The following is a 21,529-nucleotide window of genomic DNA, read 5'->3' as shown; positions in this document are numbered from 1 at the left end:
CTCTTGATTAACTACTTTTGGCAGTTAAAAATTTCCTTCAGCTGGATTTACACAAAGCTCAGATAGGTAAATATGGTAAATAGGTAAATATGATGTATGGTAAATGGATTGTAACCATAGAGTTTATTTGTAGCTTGATTGTACACCCAGAGTAAAAATTTCGGTTCACCGGGACATATTTGTCTGTTTAAAGTTATAAGAGAAGTTGAATCACGAACAACCGTATAGATGATATAGTAGGTTAAATTCAAAGCAAGTGTTCTCATACACTTGCTCTGATGAAACAGATTGTGTAGAACTAGGGCTACGAAAATCTGTTCATGATGAGCACGGATAGTGAACAGTTATAACATCTCCCGAGACCATTCATCAATGGATTCAGCTAAATAATCAATAATCAACCACGAGAATAAAAATGTAAAATCCAGGTATGAATTTTATGTCTGGCGCAATAGTCTTTATTTTAAAACTGGACTCTTGCCACAAATTGTAGTAATAATAGATATTTCTAGAATTTTCAGAAAACGTTTTATCACAATTTTGAATTATTTTACGTAACCACACGTAAATCCTCGGGCGTGTTTTGTGTGAGACCCAATACATTGTAACCATAGGGTCTATTTGTAGGGTGATCATATGCCAAGAGTAAAATTTCCGGTTCTCCAGGATATATTTGTCTATTTAAAGTTATAAGAGAACTTGAATTACAAACAACTCTATAGATGATATAGTAAGTACGATTCAAAGCAAGTGTTTTCATACATTTGCTTTGAAAAGGAATTGTAGAGATACAATGGCTACGGAAATTTTTTTCATGATGAAACCGTACCATGAACAACTGTAACATCTCTTGAGACCATTCTTCAAAGATTCAGCTAAATCATGCATAATCATCCACGAGTTTGGTGCAATGATATTAAACAGGTCAAATCCCGTATGAATTTTAGGTCTCGTGCAATGGTCTTTACTACATCATAGGACTCTTGCCACAAACGCCAGCAATAACAGATATTTCTAGGAATTTCTAAAAACATTTTACCATAATTTTGAATTGTATTGGTCAAAAGTTCTGTTTTGCCAGAACTTTAAGGTTCGCAAAGAAATGATCTGAATGGAGTTTTAATTTGATACGTATTAATCCTCTCCTAACTGTCAAAATACAACTAACCGAACCTAACATAAATCTGTTGAATAAACACTAAAAGATGAAAAATAAAATAAATGTTTTCTTTAATATAAATAAATGCACAACATATACATATAAGTAAAATAGGTACTTGAATATTTTTACAGGGACATTTTTAAACACTTGGAAATTTAAAAAAGCACTTGAAGTTGCCTCTCCCCAGAGACCAGAGCCACCAGCCAACAAGGTGGTCGGAAGGCCTGGTGCCCACTACTGTGACCGAAAGGCACAGTGTCTGCTGCGGGCCGGTCGGCACGAGGGCAAGAAAAAATAATAGTGTAATATTAAGCACTTTTTTTAAATGCATCGATTCCGCCTTGCGCCAAAAAAAAATAAATAAAACATTAAAAATACTAGATATAAAAAACACACTGTTGAGCTGAAAACTGCCGAGATGGAGACTGAGAAAAAACTAAGGATAAAAAATGGACCCTCCTCCAACCAACTCAAAACCAAGGTGATGTTTGTACTCTACAAATACATATCAATCTGAAGTCAGGTAATGACCATGTGGCAGTACTCGCACATCGTCCGCACATATAGACTTTGTCCGATATGGCTGACATGGCATATTTCTCAGCTCTAACTATGTAGTTTTTATATTCTTAAGAGCGAATCACCATGGCCTTCGCTCATGGAAGTAACTTATTTTCAACACAGCTTCTAGAAACACTTCGAATTTTTCTTTACATAGTGCGAAGGCACCCCTTGGCAGACTTTTTTCGATATCTTCATTGTGCCTTTGCACACAGTGTACCTTCGACCCTTCAAGCACACCATTGGATGTAAAAAAAAAGTCTGCGAAGGGATACGACATTTGCCCGAGTCGCTGGAGTTGGAAAGAAGTTAGCAACGGAGCATCTAAAGAATGAACTCAGCTACACTTTTCATAGATTTTTTTCAGTCGTATATATTACAAGCAGATCTTTTGAGTCTAGACGAGATTCAAAGACGCCACTATAGCCCGAACAAGTATATTTTACTTGCAATCAATTTTTTAGTCGCTACGCATATGACTTTCTATTGCGCTCAAAGAGAGGTGATGAAGTTGAAATAGCCCTTGAATCTATCTTTGAACATAATTCTTATAAAAAAATTCAGCGACCAGCGTATTGAATTTGTTAATCCAAATGTAAAAATAGTTTTATTGAAATATAATACATTACTCTATCATAGTCACAGTCCGGTAAAGGCGGTATTGGCTGACCAATTGGTAAGTACAATTCAACTTTTAGTTTCGAGATGTCGTATACTGAAAAATAATGTTGCTTTTATTCAAAATTTAGATAAAATCACGTTGATTTATAATCAACGCCCTCACCACTTCCTGTCAAATCATACTCCTCTTGAAGTTCATCATAGTAATAATACACTTGACACTTTTCGGAAACATTATTCCAATGAAGGGAGGCGCGTGAAAAAGAAGAAATTTAATGTTGGTGATACAGTTCGAATCAATCAAACAAATAATGTTTTAGAAAAGGAAGATCACTTGTGGTCCACTGAGCTTTTAAAGTGTCAAAAGTCTTAGACACTAATCCGTAACACGTACGTCTACGTGATACTACTGCTATTACTACTACCAATAACTTACTGCAGCACCAAGCCACCTGAGACCAACACAGCCATGCAAGCTCCTCTTCCAACCTAATCTATTCAAGGCCTCCCTCTTTACACCCTCTCAGGAAGTTTCCTTTTCCTTTAAATCTTTATTTATGGCATCCTCCCAACCCAAACGAGGACGACCTGCTTTCTGTGTAGCCCTTTCTGTTGTAACAATCTTTGGCAATCTGTCATCCTTCCTCCGCAGAGCGTGGCCTAGCCATCTAAAGCTTTCTTTCATTATAGCCCTAGAAAGTGGGATTGAATCACAATTTTCGTACAACCTACTGTTTGAAATACGGTCAGTCAGCCGGATACCCAGAACAATCCGTAGCCAATTTGTCTGGAAAATATTTAGTAAATTTTCGTCTGCTTTATAGAGCACCCATGCTTCAGAGCCATATTTGACCACTGTCATCACTGTAGCTTCCAATAATCTAATCTTGGTTTGCAGACTTATCTTCCTATTCTTCCAAACTTTTTTTTAACAGTAAAAAACACCCTGATCCTTCGCTATACTAATAGTACTACCAAGGTAATTGAAGCTGCCGACATGATCATTCTTTTCGTTACCCAACGTCATCTTTTCATCTTGACTTATTCCTACCCTTAGTGACTTGGTCTTCTTAACATTAATATTCAAGCCTATTCTAGCACCCTGAATTCACAAAACCTCTAAAGATTTGTTCATTTTGCTCACACTTTCATCTAATATGCCTAAATCATCAGCATAATCTAAGTCCACGAGCGTTTTTCCTCCCCATTTGATTCCGTGGTCCCAAATAGCCTTTCCTGTGCTCCTTAAGACAAAGTCCGTCAAAATGATCCATATAAAGGGGGATATAACACAACCCTGATGACTCCTGATTTAATACAAAACCAGTTGCTAACCTCATTTCCTACCTTAACCACAGCAGTATTATTCTCGTACACAGCACAAATCCCTTTAATGTATTTTTCTGGTATACCATATAAAGATAAAACCTTTACTACCGCTCTTCTATCATCAGAATCAAAAGCTTGCTCATAATCAATTAAACTGAAGACCAAAAACTTGGTCTACACATCCTCTACCTTTTCTAAAACCGCACTGTTCTTCCCTTAAAACATTATCTGCAGCATCTCTCAGTCTAAAAAGTAGCATATTACTAAGTAATTTTTTTACCAGACTATTGCATCAATAATTACGACACTCACTCTTGTCACCTTTCTTATAAAGTGGTTTAATTAAGGTTTTCCTAAAATCTTTAGGTACTTCCCCTTTTTCAAAAATCATATTCATAATCTTCAGTAGCTTATTTTTAACCTCAGAGCCACCATACTTAAGAAACTCATATATCACACTATCAGCAAGCACCAAGTTCCTTATTATTTTTCCATCCTTTTAGTACTGTCGCTAATTCTTACTCACAAAACAAATCTTCCTTGACATCCAAGGTATCACAAACTTTTTCATTTTCATCTGTATATTTTCCTGCAACTGAATCTCGGTTTAGCACAGTCTCAAAATGTTCCGCCCATCTTTCTTTAAGTTTTTCCTTATCAGTAATTGTGGTCCCATTCCTATCTTTAACTGGGATTAGTCTGGATTAACTACTCCCTATCAATTTATTAACATACCAGTATAATATTTTACTATTATGCCGTCTAGTTGCATCTTCCAGATCCTCAGCAATTTTAACCGTGGTAATTGTATCCGTCTACATGATATGAAAGATGACATGAATCTTGCGGTTTTTACGCGCATGAACTACAAAAAGTTAAAACCCGTGGAGTGCATCGAATTGAAAAGATATTAGAGTCAAACTCGCAAGGGTAAGAGACTGTTGCTTGTTCGTTGGCAAGGATACAACTCTGATTTTGATTCTCGGATTGCTGCTGAAGACGTTCAGAATGCCTAATGATTTCTATTTGACATTCATCTCCAATGCATCTGACCCCCTCTATGATGATTTGAATAAGACAAGCGACTTGTGTACTAAGCTCTCCCCCACCATCAAATTTGACGGAAAGTGTGAGGTTGCTCTTGGTTGTTGTATTCTCATATAGAGTGCCTAAATATAAGGCACTTTTACATAACTATTTACTTAAAGATTTAATTTGATAAAATCGTCAAATCGAAACGTATATGCCGACAATTTTCCTTGCAAAAGCAGATTTTAAAAACACCTCTTTTTGGGAATTAATTAGCGACTTATAATTACACTCGATCTATGCCCCCTTCCCCGTATAAACATTGACTAGTGAAACTAGATCTGGCTGAATTTCTTCATATGAAAATAGTAATCATAACCAGCTCCACCCTTCTCGCGAATAAAAAAAATAACTCATAAACTTGATGAGAAGAATATTTCTAAATTATGAACCGTTTGCCCAGGTTAAGCGCTAATAGAGTGGTTAATTTAGCAGTCAAAAGGGATGCCCTATGTAATAGTCTGCACCCGCCGTTTTTCGTTGTGTTCCCATCCATTTTAGAAAATTGACTTGTACGTTCCAGTTCTAATATAGGACTGAAGAAAATTTCCATTTAGTACCCAGTTTTATACCCCCGAGAACAAAGGAAATTACCCGGTTCTTCAAAAAGAATAACAAGAATCCTTTGTTCCTAAAAAAATAATAGAGGATCCCTCAACGCTTTGCTCCGTGCTCCTGGAAATTCCCCAAAAAATTCTTTGTTTGCCAAGAACAAAAGGCTCTGTGCGTGAAGCCGAAAAATATTGGGCTATGATCATTTGGACTATGTCCCTACTTGGGAGGACCCTGAAAATTTTTCCCTACACCTTAGGTTTTTAAACAAACAAAGAAAAATTATGATGCAACATCAGTGTTTGCGTCTTGACTTGGCAGGGACCGAGAAGGTTTGTCAGCCCTATATCCCTAAGTTTTAAACAATCATAGAGACTGTTACATAACGGGTATGTTTACATCTTGAATAACGGTCCCCGAAGGCATATTTCTGGCCCTCGCAGGTTTTTCAACAATTGAAGAAAAAAACAATGATGTAACGTCAACGTTTGCAGCTTGACTAGCAGAACTTGAACTCCAACAAGTGCTATTAAGTAAAAATCAAAGAAAAAACTTGCATAAGTAAACAAGCCCCTATTATGTAACAATTAGGTACTATTCCGTTACAGATGCGCTATAGTATTACGTAAGAGCCTGGTGCCTGTAATAATGTCTTGAGGGGCTAGTAGCTACAATAGCATACCCCTCATCTGGCCGATAGAAGGCATAGGTCCGTCACTAATATCCACCTATTTTTTTTTATTTATCTATTACCTAGTGTAGAACCATAATCTTTCCATTTAATGTTTGAAGATTGAACATCCTAATTTACATATAACAGAGATACCAATTGGGGGTATAGAAGTGTGGCTTATCCCCTTCCCTGATTTAGAAAAATTTATCTTCAAACCAAATTGGAAAAAAATCCATCACCTCCCCCCCCCCCAACATTTATACTAATTAGCTCAACTATCAATAAAAAGTTAGATATTTAATTATCACCTGACTTGTCTAACATTTATATTGTATCCAATATCAATAAATAAATACATAAGATGCGAAATATATATATACATATATATATATATATATATATATATATATATATATATATATATATATATATATATAATATATATATATATTATATATATATATATATATATATAGCTCTAATCTTACCTTCATTATTATACTCTAATCTTACCTTCATTATATACATATATATATATATATATATATATATATATATATATATATATATATATATATATATATATATATATTATATATATATATATATATATATATATATATATATATATATATATATATATATAGCTCTAATCTTACCTTCATATTTTTGGAAGGATCTTTCAGATATGGATTACATGCAGTTTTGAGAGGATTTTCAGAGGAGGTGACAAGCTTGATGTTATTTGTGACAGGGATATTCACCATGGTTAAATGTCTAGCTGACATCAAACAGCGCAGTGGGAACTAAAACAAAAAAAAACTATTCAAGTTGTTATTTAAGGATTTCTGAGGTAGTTGACCTTAAATTTCAGTCTAATGCTGCAATATGAAGACTAAAAACTAAAACAGGTTAAGTATACATTTCAAAAGCGGAACTTTCAACCAAACGTGGAATATAAAAATTGATTAGCTTGGATATAATAAGTCAAAAACAAATATTAGAACACGGAAGACCAAACTGAAAACCTATTAGTTAAATATTTGGAAACAGTGAACATGTTACTCTTTGCTAAAACTAGAGTGTTCTAATAGAATTAATAGAACTCATAAATCTATATACTAGGAGGGTCCAGGATCAGCGCCAATTTTCCCTTTCCCTTCTCCAAATCCCTTAGGAAAACTCATAAAGCAAGCCAAAGGAAAGGAAAGAAAAATAGGCTCTTAAGAAAGCCTTCAGATCAACGGCCTGTAATGTCCAACTCCCATAACAGTTCGGTTTTTGTCTTTAACCATAATAACAAATTACTTTATAATAACATAATAACAAATTGTTTAATTTAGCAATACCTGAGAAATAATTTAGCAACAACACTTGGCTAGATATTGTGGTACCCAATACTCTATATGATACTAAAAGTATTGACTCTCTGTGGTAAATTGTTAGTTGATCAGTCCTCTTGGATGAGTATCAATATTTCTGATACATATATTTCCACCTATGTCTGAAATATGGTTATACCTCTACTATTTAAACGTTAGATGAATCAGAGCCAAAAAGTGATCTTTTTTTGCTTAGATAATCCCTCCAGATCATTTTAATTTAATGCATGTTTGTAAATCCTTTTGACAACCAGCATGCACATGGTGTGTTTTGATTTTGTTCAATATCCCCCTGAACATCTCCTGAAATTAGTCACGAGTGGAAGTAGTTAAACTAATAGCCACGGGTAGTTTCGACAGCAAGAAGATTTAGTTGCAATTAATTGCAGTCACCATTGCAGTCGTAGCATTAGTACTGGCCCTGAGAGTTTCTAGTTCATACACTTGGTCACTCGAAGATGCTGCAGGTACGCCTTTTTGATAACCTGGATACACATAATGTCTTTTGACTAAGTTCAACATCCTTCTCAACATTCCCTGGCATTTTACCTTAATACCCTTATCTTTTTGGACACACCCAAGATCAAACATCCCTTCCTTCCTCAATGAATAAATCCTGAATGTAAACAACTGAATGTTGTGGGGGAAGTGGAATCCTGGATTCATAATTATTAAACCTTTTGATTATTTTGCTCAAAATGGCACTTTTAAAATTACAATTGTTGACAGGAGGCATATAAAAAGCAGGGTTGCCCTCTGATCACTCTTGAACATCCCCTCAACATGCCCTGAGGGTTTCAACCTAATACTCTTGCCCATTCCATAGATATTGCTGATACACCCTTTTGACAACCAGCATACACATAGTATGTTTTTATTTTGTTCGACATTTCCTGGAGGTTTCACCTTAATACACTGAGCCTTTTTGGAAACACGGGATCAAACATGTCCTTTTTTCCACCAAAACCCCCAATCTGTAAACAATTGGCAATTTAATAACTTACAGCCATTACCCCTGGAGATTTGGAGGGTGACGTCACCCCTGATATTCATACTGTTCTGTAGCTAAAAATGGCATGGAAGAAGGGCTAATCACCCTCTGATCAATTTTGAAATTTAGCACTAGAACTTTCAATTTCCAATCAAATGAGTCCCTCTGAACTCTCTATTATCACTCCTTTCATATGAAGTAGCTCTGGTAGAAAAACAAAATAAATAATAAATAACTAATTGAAGCTGTATGGCTCTTTACTCTTGACATCAATAGATTTCCTATATTTGTAGAATTCTGAAGAAAGAGTACTTAACTGAAAACTGAGCTTGCTTGAGTTTTTCTTCTAGAGGTTTATACTAAAAGTTAATGAAATCATGGCCAGTGAAATACTATTGAGAGCCTTATAATTTAGTTTTCCATTTGCGGCAGGCTAATCAAGGACTTTTCTACTGTTAAGAGAATACCGGTATGCTTTTTTTGGTGGCCTTCCAGTTTTTTTCAGAACTCTATAAAATATTGTGAGTATGCATATTTTTGCTAGTTTCGTAAATATAAGTTATTTAAACTGCAAAGCAATAATTTTTGTTTGTTCAAAGTTTCAACTTTGTTCTTCACTTCCTTCATAAAAACAAGAGCTAAGAGCTCATATGGCACTTGTGACGAGGCAAGAAGAGCTAAGAGCCAAGAGCTCATATGGTATGAGCTCTAACAAAATTCTAAGAACCAACAGATTGATTTAAAAGGAAAATCAGAGGGTTAATGCCAGTCGGGATTTAAAATAAGAGCTCTGAGTCACGATGTCCTTCTAAATATCAAAATTCATTAAGATCCGATCACCCACTCGTAAGTTATAAATACTTCATTTTTTTCTAATTTTTCCTCTCCCTTTAACCCCCCAGATGGTCGAATCTGGGAAAACGACTTTATCAAGTCAATTTGTGCAGCTCCCTGACACGCCTACCAATTTTCATCGTCTTAGCGCGTCCAGAAGCACCAAATTCGCCAAAGCACTGAACCCCTCCCCCCAACTCCCCCAAAGAGAGCGAAAAAAGTACGGTTACGGCAATCATGTATCTACGACATTTGCTTATTCTATCCACCAAGCTTCATTCCGATCCCTCACTCTAAGCGTTTTCCAAGATTTCCGATTTCCCCCTCCAACTTCCCCAATGTCAACAGATCTGGTCGGGATTTGAAATAAGAGCTCTGAGACCTGAATTCCTTCTAAATATCAAATTTCATTAAGATCCAGTCACCCGTTCTTAAGTTAAAAATACCTCATTTTTTCTAATTCTTCCAAATTAACACCACCAGCCCCCGCTCCTCCAAAGAGAACGGATCCGTTCCAATTATGTCAATCACGTATCTAGAATTTGTGCTTATTCTTCCCATCAAGTTTCATCTTGATCTCTCCACTATAAGCGTTTTCCAATATTTCTGTTTCCCTCCTCCAATCCCCATGTCCCCGGATCCAATTCGAGCCAAAAATAGAGCATCTGATACACAAGATCCTTCTATATATCAAGTTTCATTAAGATCCGATCACCTTTTCGTAAGATTAAAATACCCCAATTTTCAGGTTTTCTAAGAATTCCGGTTTCCCTTTCCAACTCCCCCCAATGTCAAATGATCTGGTCAGAATTTAAAATAAGAGCTTTAAAGCACAAGATCCTTCTAAAGATCAAATTTCATTAAGATCTGGACACCCGTTCCTAAGCTACAAATACCTCATTTTTCCGAATTACCCTTCCCCCAACTCCACCAAAGAGAGCGGAGCCGGTCCGGTTATGTCAGTCACGTATCTTAGACTTGTTTTGTTCTTCCCATCCACTTCCATCCTGAACCCTCGGCTTTAAGTATTTTCTAAAATTTGCAGACCCCCCCCCCCCAACTACCCCCTAATGACGCTGGATCCGGTTGAGAATTAAAATAAGAGATCTGAGTTACGAGGTCCTTCTAAATATGAAGTTTAATTTAGATCTGATCACTCCTTCGTAAGTTAAAAATACGTCATTTTTTCTAATTTTTCAGAATTAACCCCCCCCCCCCCCCCAATAGATCTGATCCGTTCCAATTATTCAATCACGTATCTAAGACTTCTGCTTATTTTTCGCACCAAGTTTCATCCCATTCCCTCCACTCTAAGCATTTTCCAAGATTTTAGGTTCCCCCCCAAACTCCCCCCAATATCACCAGATCCGGTCGGGATTTAAAATAAGAGCTTTGAGACACGATATCCATTGAAACATTAAATTTCATTAAGATTCCATCACCTGTTTGTAAGTTAAAAATACCTCATTTTTTCTAATTTTTCTGAATTAATCCCCCCCCCCTCAACTACCCCAAAGAGAGCGGATCCGTTCTGGTTATGTCAATCATGTATCTAGGACTTGTGATTATTTTTCCCACCAAGTTTTATCCTGATCCCTCCACTCTAAGTGTTTTTCAATATTTTAGGTTCCCCCCCCCCAATGTCACCAGATCCGGTTGGGATTTAAACTAAGAGCTCTAAGACACGATATCCTTCCAAGCATCAAATTTCATTAAGATCTGATCAACCATTCATAGGTTAAAAATACTTTATTTTTTCTATTTTTTTCAAATTAGGTTATGGACCTTGGTTAATACCAAGTGCCATAACAAAACTTAAAGCTAAAAAGTATGTTCTGTCAAATTTTACCAAACCTAAATAGCCAGAAGAGAAATGGAAGTAAGCTAGGACAAATATACAACAGTACTTGTCCTAGATTCCCCATGAGCTAGAGGGATCTGAGCATCAGGCTTACAAAACAGAAGACACAAGTCCTTTTGCACTGGTACTGACAATAGAAGAATGAGAAATGTAATCAGTACATGATGTTGTAAGAGCGAAATTTATAAGAGGGTTGACCCAAAAAGTGGCTACCCTCTTATTTAGTAGGTGTAGAGCTTTTAGCTGATTTTTGAGTAAATCAAAGTGGCTAACATAATACCTACAAAATCGGAATGGAGATACTAGATTGAACAGACTTGCTAAAGTTGCCTTAGCAATTACATACAAATGCTCATACAGACAGAGACTGTGACAATAATAGACTGGGAGTCAATTGTTGTGCTTCTAATTGCTTTTAGCTGATGTATGATATATCCTACATCAATGTCCTAATCCTAGATATGTCCCTGATCAAATGTTGTGTACCTTTTCACTAGATAGTTGATTGAACATTTTATAATTTCTTTAATTTGTGCTACTGATCCATTCCTGGAAGTTTTGTTTGCAGAGGTAGATAATTTAAAAGATCTTCCCAGGATATAATTTAGGCTCAGAGCATATTCTGGAAGTTTCATTTGTTGAACTCAGTTACCTTCTGGACTAACAAAAAGCCCTTCATCTAGAACCTTACCCTAAATCCTCATTTATATAAAGTTTTAAGTTTTCAGAAAAGCGTCTTGAAGTTGAAACAAAATCTTAAAATTTAAGCTTCTACAGGAGGTTTCAACACTACCTTAACTTGCTGGCCAATGCAATTTAAGGTAGAATGTTTTCAAAATCCAGAGTCAAAGAAAAGTAAACTCAGAACAAAATTAATAAGAAATATAATCTTTTCCAAAGTTAAAATATCAATAGCATAGACCAATGATCTATGTAATTTCTTAAGCCTAAGAAGTGGAAGCAGTAGAGATAACCTTTTGTGATGCCTCTGAGAATAGTGGGCACAAATAGCAGCATACTATTACTAATTTCAGTCAGTGTTTGATCAGTAATCTGAGGGGGCATTAATCACCCAGCAGCTATTAGTGCTATATTTTTTCTCTTTTAGGGGGTGGGGGATTGTGTGGAAGTAATAGGTATTTGTTGCCTGAGCATCAATTCAGTTTTGCATGTCTGCTTATTAGCATTATTTTGGACAGACAAGTCAACTGAGCAAAAACTCAAGTCACAAGAGTTCATTGATTCAATACCCCCACCCCAAAAAAACACAATTAAGAGATTGCAGGTGATATTGCTCTATCCTTATCATATATCTTTCCAGCTGTCAGACCTTAATCTCCACAACTACATCCTTTAGTTTAATATTCAACTCACAGTGTCTCCAGATGGTATTAAATGAAAAAAAAATTTTTGACTGAAAGTAAGAAGCAACATTAAAACTTAAAATGAACAGAAATTAATCTGTATATGAAAGTGGCTGTTCCCTCCTCAACGTTGTGCTCTTTATGCTATCTCAACTATATTTTAGTTTTTGTAAATAGGCTATTTTTTGTGTATTTGTGTGTAATTAATTACTTCTCTTCATTTTTTTATACTTATTCTTTAATTTGACATACTTTTTCCATTAGAAAATGTTTGTCTCTAAGCTTAATCAGATTAAAAAAAAATTAAGGACCAACATTAAAACTTAAAACAAACAGAAATTATTACATATATGAAATCAATTGCCCCCCCCCCTCCTCAACACCTGGCTCTTTGCACTATAGTTTTTCAGCACTTCAAAAAAGTTACTTATTGTTCTATTTAAACAAAACCTGTATTTCAGGAGTTGTTTGTAAAGATTTAGGACAAAATTTAAACTTTAGCATAAAGAGTGAGGTGTTGAGGAGGGGGCAACCCATCTCATATACATAATAATTTTGTTTGTTTTAAGTTTTAATGTTGCTCCTTACTTGCAGTTGAAAAAAAAACTTGTTTTTTCATTTATGAACTTATGGACATATAGTATTTGTTATTGGTAAGTATACATACATTTTCAGGGGGGATCTTTTTCTGGTTGGGGAATTGGGTTACATGGGAGGATCTTTCCATGGAGGAATTTTTCATGGAGAAAGATAATTTCTATGAAGGGGGTGCTGGATATCCCAACATTAATTAAAAGCAACCTGAAAATAAATTCAAAAATTAACAAGTTTTTTCAATTGAAAATAAGGAGTAACAATAAAACTTAAAACAAACAGAAATCATTGTTTATGAGGGAGTTTGTCCCCTCGTCAATACCTTGCTGTTTACACTAAAGTATTTTTGGCAATTTCAAAAGAGCTATTTATTCTAATTAAACTGCCTTTGTGATTCAGGGGTCATTCTTAAAGAATTGGAACAAAATTTGAACTTTAGCATTAAGAGTGATGTATTGATGAGAGGGCTAACCACCTCATATTACATATATGAAGAAGTTTGTCCCCTTATCAATACCTTGCTCTTTATGCTAAAGTTTGAATATTGTAAAATAATGGCTGATATAAGCAATAATTTGTTTTTGTTATTTCCCAGCCAATCTTAGCATTCAATTTAATGTTGAAGCATTTGATGGATATTTTTGAACAATATTGTTGGTTCTGAACTTGAAAACATTTAATACCTTTAGACTCTATTGTTTATAAAAAGTAAACATTATTGAACTAGTTTGTTAAAAGTAAAACATTAAAACTAAAATTAAGAAAATGAATAATTTTTTAACTCAATATTTTTAATCTAATTTTGAATACACAAAACAATATTCTCAATAAATATAATTACTCTTGGATAAAAAATTAATGATAATAAAAAACAAAAAACATATCCATTCAGAGGGAAAATACAAAAATTCCCAACATTCCATTCAGGAGAAACATTTTTGATTATAGTGGCTTCATATATCAGCTCATGGGTACTCTTGCAATACAATCAAAAGTTGACAGCATATTTTTACTGAAACTATCCTTATTAAGTTGTTTTCCTTGTGTTTTCTATAATTATACAAACTTTCTTGTGTACCAATAACTGCACTAATTACTAATAAACAAATACATATTTAGGATCGCCATAAAAAACTAATTCTTTTATTGAATGTTACCAACAGTTAGGCTCTTATACTTTTGTTATTGACAAGGATCAGTATTTACTTGTCATTCATTACTATCAAAAATGTGATTTTTTTTTTTTTTTTTGCTCCAACTAAATCATATAGAAAAAATGTTTGTGGAAAACTGGAAAGGGGTGACTCAGTCACAATTAAAAACTTATATTTTGCTTATTAAGGATAACAATCTAATCTATTGGCAGGCAGCCAACAAGAGGACAGCACACACTTTTTCCATGGTTTTTCTCTGTTCAGCTCTTGTTCCTTTGATTTCCTTATAATTACTTTATAATCTCAAATTTCCAGGGGGGCCATGCCCCCTCCCCTCTTGCCAGCACCCATTCATTAATGGTTCTATATACAGCCAATCAAAGTAAAACAAATATGTTCTTACTTTATTCTATGCAGCATATTTACATAAGTTTGGATACTCATGTTTCCTCATGTTAATACTTACATTTTGCACTAATTTAGAACAGATTTCTTATACAATATTCAGCACAATGCCTCAGGCCAGCATAGCTGGTTTCATAAAAATCAATCCATGGAAATAACAACAAGAAGTATATTATTAGGGCTATATGTGTGTCCATCAGAAGGGGGAGGGGATTGTCAGGGTAATATTATGTTGAAAAGGAGCATAAAATAAGAAATTGAAAAGTAACATTTTTACATGATGTTAGTTTTGCATTTAGCCTAAGATTATCTTTGGGACCATCAGGGGGATGGTGAATTATCATAAATATAACTTTAATCATGAAAATAGCAGTAAAATTTCTGATTAAGTTAATAATGTGATAGCCTAGCTAAGAAATAGACACAGGCCTATCTTTCAAGTCAGAATTTCACTCTGAATACATTTCACTTGTGTTGGAAAATAATTTCATCCTCAGCCTCTTCATGTGTAAAAAAAATGTTGGCTACCCTTAACTGTATAGGCTATATGAACTGAATTCCCTGAAAGTCATTCTTTTGTTATAATTGATTTAAAAGTTTTTCAAATCTTAATAAAAATACTTTTTCCTCTTTTTCAGCTAGCCTATAAGAAAGTAGGATTAAAAACACCAATTCTTGCTTCATTAGCCTATACACAGAATAATTGTAGTTAATGCATTTCAACTGCAAGATCCACTATACTTTACCCCACTACGCTTATGCACAAATATGTAGCTCAGATTATGCATTTCTCATGGGCTTTCTGGTTCTTAATTTTGTCACAACTTACTCAATGGTTATAGAGGTTGTGACAACCTTGAAATAAGGTTGTCACAACCTTATCCCGAGAATTAGGTTAATGGAAAGCACCTTAATATAGCCAAAGAAAGATTTCAACCTTAACAGCCTTGTACATATGGCAAATAGCGGCAAATTTCATCATTTAGGCCTATCTTTTATTTGCCTAACTCGAAACCTCCACTGACAACAAACCCTTGTCCCAATGTTGCCAGATATAGCTGCGGAAAAACGTCCTTAAATTTCGAAAACAAGCTAAAACAATCCCAAGCCCACTCAGCATAGAAAAATATAGTAATGAGAAAGAACACTGGTGGCCATTTCCCAAAGGCCCATATTATATGATAAGTATGCACAATTTGCGGCACAGCAAGTGTTGTAGGCCTTATCCTTATCATAACATTCATACAACAGATGTACTACAGAACAAGCCAAAGCAACACTACATAACTAAAACTAATAAAGCCTTTGAAACTAAATAGACGGTAAAAGCGATCTTTTCATCTCGATATCCATTGGTATTTGTTCTCCTTGCTATATTTTCTATGCTGCCCGTAATTGCTTGGAGCACTTCTCTTGTGAGTCCTCCAGGAGTAATGAGTTGCACCAGCAGTCAAAGTCACCGGCAACTGCATCCAATTGAAATAAAGAGCGTTTTCAATATAAAAAACGCTTCAAAATATGTTTATAGGCCTTTTTTACTTTCTATGAGTTAAAACAAAAATTTGGTTAGGGGGTGGCTCTTACCCAAAATCCCTCTCCCCCGTAAATATGGCTTTGGTTTGAGATTTTTTGTATTGATTTGTATTTGATTTATTCATATTTGATTCAATTGGTTTGAATGGAAATGTTCAGTAAAGTTGCTAAGTTTTTCAATGCACTTTCACTGTTCCACTTTCTCTGTGTAAGTATCTGATTATCAAAAATGTTGGTAAACATTGAAAAAATCATGGAAGACAAAGTGCAGGATTTTGCGTGCACCACGAGTTTCAATAGCTTACACGGAGGTACATCGTGGTTATCTAACTATCTTTGTCTACCGAAGTATACGTGATAACGGGGTTAATACAAAAGCCTTCGTAATCCCAAGAGGAAGTGATACGTGCAGCTAAAGACCGATCATTAATAAAATAGACAAGGGCTAACCAAGAACGCCTACAACAAATAAACACATTTTTTTATCGTTCAAGTAAAAAAAAAAGGCACTTAGATCCATAAGGCACTAAGGAATTTAAGACTTAAAAGAGGCTAGGATACTATCTAGATCAGTTGTTTGGTCACCATTTTCTTTGACTTCACAACTCTTATAAATATCACTGTTGAAAAGCAGCATACACCATGTAGGCTCAAACAAGTAACAAGAGCCACAAGAGCCACACGCTCAAAATCTAAAGCATTCGGTTTCGGAGCATACTCTTAAAGATCTTCATCATAGAAAAGAATCGTTCCACTATCATCTTGCTAATTGGCAAACTCAACAAAGTCAATGCCCACTTGGCTCTTTAACGAAAAGGATATGTGATAGCAACAATTCTCAATGGCAAGTCTCCGCATTGGGGTCGTCATTGAAATAAGTAAATCGCAGAAGATATAAGTATGAATTCGAGGAGCAAATCCGGAGCAGGAGGAATTTGTTTAAGCACCGCTTTAGCCGCATTTTTCAGGAACACAAAGCGCTGTATTTTGACCTCGTTTTTCTGTGCTTCTGAAAGTTTAGAGTTGGCCAGTTCAATCAGGAAGTCATGTCCATAATCAACTTGATATGGCGGCAAATAGTTGATTTCGAAGTCTATGTTAACCGTCACAGACACTGCAGATGAACGGAGTGTCCTATGCAAGAGACTTATTATCAAACCTTGCCGTTCTTCAAAAAGACGAAATTTGTCAGCGATTGTGTACTGAAACAGCAAGTTGCCCCTTTCAAACTTGAACAGTGATTGCTTCAAGAACTAAATGAATATTCTGTTTTGCTCATCTTAATATATAGCATGTAGCGCTCTGACAGTATAGCAACTTTCTTTCTCTTTATCTAGACTGAAGAGTGTGATGAGCCCCAAGCAATGCACATGTATGTGAACCAAGGACGTTTAGTGGTACTCTGCTTGCTTCCTTCCGCCTTAACGCAGAGCTATGTTGAACTATGTTCTCTAATCTGAAAGCGCTGCAGAATAGATAGCGTTCTATGCGTTAAAGGAGTTCTCTTGTCGTTTTGGTGTAAAGCCACGGCTGAGCCATAGTGATTTGGAATTTTCGTGCGGTTTCGAAAATTCAATCAAAGTAAGCCCAAAATACGCCCATTTAAAAAAAAGCCAAAGTTCTCGCCCTATTTCCACTCCGAAATTTAACCCCTGCCTGACGGCTAAAACAAGCCCACGGGACAGAAAACAAGCCTATCTATTAGATAGGCTAGGATATTTGATTGCTTCTGAAAGTTTAGAGTTGGTCAGTTCAATCAGAAAGTCATGTCCATAATCAACTTTATATGGTGGCAAATAGTTGATTTCAAAGTCTATGTTAACCGTCACAGACACTGCAGATGAACGGATTGTCCTATGCGAGAGACTTATTATCAAACCTTGCCGCTCTTCAAAAAGACAAAATTTGTCAGCGATTGTGTACTGAAACAGCAAGTTGCCCCTTTTAAATTTGAACAGTCATTGCTTCAAGAACTAAATGAATATTCTGTTTTGCTCATCTTAATCAAACAGTTCGTGATAACGAACTGAAGTAAGGAGCGATCCGGCTCAATAGTAACCAAAACTCTAAAAAATTGAATTTTGATATCAATAGCTACATCAAAAGAATTGCATTTTAATGCTGATTTTAAATATATAAGTTTCATCAAGTTTAGTTTTAGCCATCAAAAGTTAAGAGCCTGAGAAAATTTGCCTTATTTTGGAAAATAGGGGGAAACACCCCCTAAAATTCGTAGGATCTTAACGAAAATGACACCATCAGATTCAGCGTATCAGAGAACCCTACTGTAAAAGTTTCAAGCTCATATCTACAAAAATATGGAATTTTGCATTTTTTGCCAGAAGACAAATCACGGGTGCGTGTTTATTTGTTTTTTTTTTTTTTTTTTTTTTTTTTCTTTCCAGGGGTCATCGTATCGACAAATTGGTCCTAGAATGTCGCAAGAGGGCTCATTCTAACGGAAATGAAAAGTTCCTGTGCCCTTTTTAAGTGACCAAAAAAATTGGAGGGCATCTAGGCCCCCTCCCACGCTCATTTTTTCCAAAAGTCAACAGATTAAAATTTTAAGATGGCCATTTTGTTCAGCATAGTCAAAAACCATAATAACTATGTCTTTGGGAATGACTTACTCCCCCACAATCCCTGAGGGAGGGGCTGCAAGTTACAAACTTTGACCAGTGTTTACATATAGTAATGGTTATTGGGAAGTGTACAGACATTTTCATGGGGATTTTTTGGTTCGGTGGGTGGGGTTGATGGGAGAGGGCTTTGTGGGAGGATCTTTCCTTTGAGGAATATGTCATGGGGGAAGAAAAATTCAATGAAAAGGGTGCAGGATTTTCTAGCATTACTATAAAAAAAAAAACAATGAAAAAATAAACATGAAAACGTTTTTTCAAATGAAGTAAGGAATAGCATTGAAATCTAAAACGATTATTACGCATATGAGGGGTTCTAAAAATACTTTAGCATAAAGAGCGAGGTATTTAGGAGGAGATAAATACCTCGTTCTTTATGCTAAAATATTTTTAGTGATTTCAACTATTTATTCTACGGCCTTTTTGATTCAGGGGTCATTCTTAAAGAATTGGGACAAAACTTACGATTTAGTGTAAAGAGCGAGGTATTAACGAGGGTACAAACCCCCTCGTACACATAATAAAAATATAAGAATATAAAAGTTTGTTACGTAAGTTAATTCTTAAGTTACGTATATTTTTTACTAATAAAAACCTTCGCTGAAAATTAAAAGTTCTAGTAGCCTTTTTAAGTAACCGAAAAATTGGAGGGCAGCTAGGCCTCCTTCCCCACCCCTTATTTCTCAAAATCGTCTGATCAAAACTAAGAGAAAGCCATTTAGCCAAAAAAAAATTAATATACTAATTTGATTTCAAATTTATGTGCGGAGAGCCAAAATCAAACATGCATTAATTCAAAAACGCTCAGAAATTAAATAAAAAAAAACTAGTTTTTTTAACTGAAAGTAAGGAGCGACATTAAAACTTAAAACGAACAGAAATTACTCCGTATATGAAATGGGTTGTCCCCTCCGCAGTCCCTCGCTCTTTACGCTAAAGTTTGACTCTTTGCCACAATTCTACTTTTTAAAGCAAATAAAAACTTTAGCGTAAAGAGGGAGGGACTGCGGGGGGGGGACAACCCATTTCATATACGGAGTAATTTTTGTTCGTTTTAAGTTTTAATGTCGCTCCTTACTTTCAGTTAAAAAAACTAGTTTTTTTTATTTAATATATAGCATGTAGCGCTCTGACAGTATAGCAACTTTCTTTCTCTTTGTCTAGACTGAAGAGTGTGATGAGCCCCAAGCACTGCACATGTATGTGAACCAAGGAATTGTAGTGGTACTCTGCTTGCTTCCTTCCGCCTTAACGCAGAGCTATGTTGAACTATGTTCTCTAATCTGAAAGCGCTGCAGAATAGATAGCGTTCTATGCGTTAAAGGAGTTCTCTTGTCGTTTTGGTGTAAAGCCACGGCTGAGCCATAGTGATTTGGAATTTTCGTACGGTTCCGAAAATTCAATCAAAGTAAGCCCAAAATACGCCCATTTTTTTAAAAAAAAGCCAAAGTTCTCGCCCTATTCCCACTCCGAAATTTAACCCCTGCCTGACAACTGAAACAAGCCCACGGGACGGAAAACAAGCCTATCTGGCAACACTCTGGTAACGCAACTATTAGACCTTACGACTTTTGTGAATCAATTGGTATTTCAAAATGTTGACTAGTGTTAAAAGGGTTGAATATTTGAAATTTCAAGAAGGTCTATGCCGTCCAAGCATTTTCCAACATTCCCTGAAAGTTTCAATTTAATATCCCATCTGCTCCAGAAATATTGTTGATGCGCTTTTTTGATAACCAACATGCACTTAATGAGTTTTAATTTTGTTCAAAATCCTCCTCCACATTTCACGAAGGCAATTCCAAGTTGAAGTAGTTGTAGCCACAATCAGTCGCAGCTGCAGCCGTAGTAGTAGCAGTAACAGGAACCCTGAAAGTTGTAGCATCGAACGGTGAATTTAGTAGATTGTCTATTCCTTCACTATCAAACAGTTTATGGTAGCAAATTGTAAGTAAGGAGTGACTCGGCCCAGTAGTAACCGAATAAATAAAATAGATACATCAAAAGAACCGGCTTATTATGATGACTTCAAATATATAGGTTTCATTTGGCTTAGGATTACCCGTTAAAAGCTACGAGCCTGAGAGTATTTGTTCTATTTTAAAAAAAAGACCCCCTAAAAGTTATGGAATCTTAAGGAAAATCACCTATCAGATTCAGCGTGTCAGATAATCATATTGTAGAGCTTTCAAGCTCCCATGTGCACAAAAGTGAAATTGTTTATTTTTCTAGAAGAAAGATCATAGATGTGTGTTTACTTGTTGTATTTTTTCAAGGGGTGATCGTATAGAACCAATAGTCCTAAAATATTGGGAGAAGGCTCGAACGGAAATAAAAAGTTCTAGTGTCCAAACCAAAAAGATTTGAAGGCAGCTAGCCATCTCTCACGCTGCTTTTCCCCCAAAATCATCTGATCTGGATTTTTGGCTAAACATTAAAACTTACATAGGTTTTATATATGATACACATTACAACAATACAATATATTACAAACATTAATAAAGTATTTCAGTTTTAACAACATATGTAATACTGATACAGTACATAATTTAAACTTGTACTTCTAATAAAACATCCCAGTGCAGACACGGATATATTAAATGTCCATGGTTGAGCTGAAGAATGGCCATCTACTGCCCAAAAACTGAAGGCACCAAGCAGCTTTACAACTTTTCTTCCTAATATTTCACACTGGACACTGTAATTTTTGCAGGTCATTATAACATGGTGGACATCTTCATATACATTACATACACTACAATTAGGTGATTCAATTAATTTCCAC

The 21,529-nt window shown here is 35.4% G+C and overlaps 1 long non-coding RNA gene across 1 annotated transcript; it reads right to left on the bottom strand.

Moving 5' to 3' along the window:
- Window positions 1-6,653: 6,653 nt before the first annotated feature.
- Window positions 6,654-15,638, bottom strand: LOC136025361 (uncharacterized). Its single transcript, XR_010617078.1, has 2 exons — window positions 15,510-15,638; window positions 6,654-6,793 (listed from the first exon to the last, which is right to left on the bottom strand). It is a non-coding gene; the product is annotated as an uncharacterized LOC136025361 (long non-coding RNA).
- Between the last annotated feature and the right edge of the window lie 5,891 nt (window positions 15,639-21,529).

Source organism: Artemia franciscana, chromosome 3 (genome assembly GCF_032884065.1).
Source record: "Artemia franciscana chromosome 3, ASM3288406v1, whole genome shotgun sequence".
Classification (NCBI taxonomy): Eukaryota; Metazoa; Arthropoda; class Branchiopoda; order Anostraca; family Artemiidae; genus Artemia; species Artemia franciscana.
This window is presented reverse-complemented; position numbering and strand designations above follow the sequence as displayed.